This window comes from Humulus lupulus, chromosome 9, assembly GCF_963169125.1.
Source record: "Humulus lupulus chromosome 9, drHumLupu1.1, whole genome shotgun sequence".
NCBI lineage: Eukaryota > Viridiplantae > Streptophyta > Magnoliopsida > Rosales > Cannabaceae > Humulus > Humulus lupulus.
The window spans coordinates 139,660,348-139,663,271 of NC_084801.1; the positions used below are offsets into that span (position 1 = coordinate 139,660,348).

The following is a 2,924-nucleotide window of genomic DNA, read 5'->3' on the forward strand; positions in this document are numbered from 1 at the left end:
GTTTAATTATGTGTAATTAATTAATTGATTTAACAAAAATATAATTAATTTTGAATTAATTTATTTTTGGGATTTTTTGTATTTAAATAATAATAAAAATTGGGAAAAATCATATTCCTGCACAGGCATGTGGTACACGTGTGGCACAGTGCACATGCACTGTGCTACACGCATAAGAGATGGACTTAATCTCTTGATTCCAAAATTTTAGTTATTTAAATATTAAATAAATAATGAGATATTTTAATATGATTAAAATATTATTATTTAAACAAAAATCTGATAACTGATCAGTTATTTTGAATTTGTTTAAAATAACAAATATTTTAATATATTGGATATTATTAAATATTGGATATCAGTTTTCACAGAATGTAATTTTTCAGGGATAGAAAAATATCTAGGATTCTCTCAGAGAAAAGAGAATAGTGACAAAAACAAAGGTCATTGTTCTTCACAAAACCTAGGTCCAAACTTTATCAGATCTCATGTGTTGAGAACATTTGATAAATAGTTATTGCCTATTATTTGTATAGCGAGCCCACACTCGTTCTTTGTGTGCCTGAGAACATTTTGGAAGATCTTGGTGTGAGATCTCAAGGATTCAGCCATACGAAAAGATAGCAGCAAGGAAGGACCTGAGGTAATTTTTCTATTCTTGTCCTTGATTCAATATATATATGCATGTGAAGAAGTAGATCTAGAAATCTTATGAGATTAATCTAATAATTTGATTGTTGTTCCACTGCGCATAATCTCTGATTTGATCAATAAAAACCAACACCTTATGCTCCAACTCAACAGGACAATGGAAAGCTTTCCCCAAAACCAAACAATACGGTGACATTCCCAAAGGGGTTTTGAAAGTCGTTCTATAAGCCCAATGAGCATCATCCAATCGCTGAGACCAATCCTTTCTACTAGGATTCACCACTTTCTCTAGGATTCCCTTTATCTCTCTATTGGATATTTCCGCTTGACCATTTGTTTGGGGGTGGTAGGCTGTGGCAATCTTGTGTTTCACACTATACTTGGCTAACAAGGATGCCAAAATCTTATTCACAAAGTGGGTGCCTTCATCACTTATAAGCACCCTTCCTCCCAACTCGGTGACTACATGGAATGAGTTGGCTGAAAAATTCTTGATGAAGTACTTTCCTCCTACCAAAAATGCCAAGTTTCGCAATGAAATTATGTCATTTCAGTAACTGGAAGATGAATCATTTTGTGAAGCTTGGGAGAGATTCAAGGAGTTATTGAGGAAATGCCCACACCATGGGATTCTGCATTGTATTCAAACGGAAAGTTTCTACAATGGGCTCAATTCTTCCACTCGTATGGTGTTGGATGCTTCAGCTAATGGGGCTATTCTCTCTAAGTCCTAAAATGAAGCCTATGAGATTTTGGAGAGGATAGCTAGCAATAATTATCAATGGTCCAATGCTAGAGCCTTAACAAGTTGAAAAGTGGCTGGTATACTTGAAGTGGATGCATTGACAGCTTTGGCCGCTCAAGTTTCTTCAATGACTAACCTTCTCAAGAACATGAGTTTGGGAGGAATGGTACAACCCGGTGCTATGGGACAAGTTTCTGATTTATCTTGTGTTTATTGTGGAGATGGGCACACATTTGAGAATTTTCCTTCGAATCCCGCTTCGGTTTGTTATGTGGGCAATCAAAATACCAACTGAAATAACCCATATTCGAACTCTTATAATCCAGGGTGGAGGCAACATCCAAACTTCTCATGGGGGGATCAAGGAGCTAGTTCAAGTGGAGCAACAATGCAAAACAAGCCTACATATCCACCAGGGTTTTCTCAACAACAACCAAGAGCTCAACCACCTCCTCCTCAAGTGTCTCAATCAAGCTCTTTGGAGAGTTTAATGAAAGAATATATGGCCAAGAATGATGTTGTGATTCAGAGCCAAGCGGCATCCTTGAGGAACCTAGAGATTCAATTGGGGCAACTAGCTAATGAGCTAAGGAATAGACCACAAGGCACTTTTCCTAGTGATACAGCAAACCCAAGGAAAGATGACAAGGAGCATTGCAAGGCGGTTACCTTGAGGAATGGTAAAAATCTGGAATTGACTAAGGAGAATTGTAAGAGAAACAGCAAGCCCACTTCAATCCAAAGTAGTGTGGACAAGGGAGACAAAGCTGTGAATTAAAAATTTTCAAATGCTGATCCTGAAGCAATTGCTGCAGCAATTACTCAGCAAAATGCTACAGAGAAGCCTATGAGCAAGCCACCTCCACCATTTCCTCGGCGCTTTCAAAAGCAGCAACAAGATGGTCAATTCCGGAGATTTTTAGATATTTTGAAACAACTTCACATCAATATAGCGTTGGTGGAAGCTTTGGAGAAAATGCCCAACTATGTGAAGTTCTTGAAGGATATTTTAACTAAGAAGAGGAGGCTTGGAGAATTTGAAACGGTGGCTTTGACTGAAGGTTGTAGTGCTATATTGAAGAATAAAATTCCTCCTAAATTGAAAGATTAGGGCAACTTCACAATTCCTTGTTCTATTGGTGGTAGAGACGTTGGTAGAGCACTTTGTGACTTAGGGGCTAGTATTAATTTGATGCCCATGCCAATTTTCAAGAAGTTGGGGATTGGAGAAGCAAGAACAACCACGGCCACTTTGCAATTAGCGGATCGTTCCATGGCACACCTAGAAGGAAAAATTGAAGATCTACTTGTGCAAGTTGATAAATTCATTTTTCAGGTTGATTTCATCATTCTTGATTATGAAGCGGATAGAGATGTTTCTATTATCTTGGGTAGGCCATTTCTAGCTATCAGGAGGACCTTGATTGATGTACAAAAAGGGGAGCTTACTATGAGGGTGAATGACCAACATGTGACTTTCAATGTGTTTAACATTATGAAGTTTCTGGATGAGATTGAGGAATGTTCT

The 2,924-nt window shown here is 37.7% G+C and overlaps 1 non-coding gene across 1 annotated transcript; it reads right to left on the reverse strand.

The window, feature by feature from the left end:
- Positions 1–1,175: 1,175 nt before the first annotated feature.
- On the reverse strand, positions 1,176–1,282 carry LOC133802948 (small nucleolar RNA R71). The gene has a single exon (XR_009877691.1). It is a non-coding gene; the product is annotated as a small nucleolar RNA R71 (small nucleolar RNA).
- Between the last annotated feature and the right edge of the window lie 1,642 nt (positions 1,283–2,924).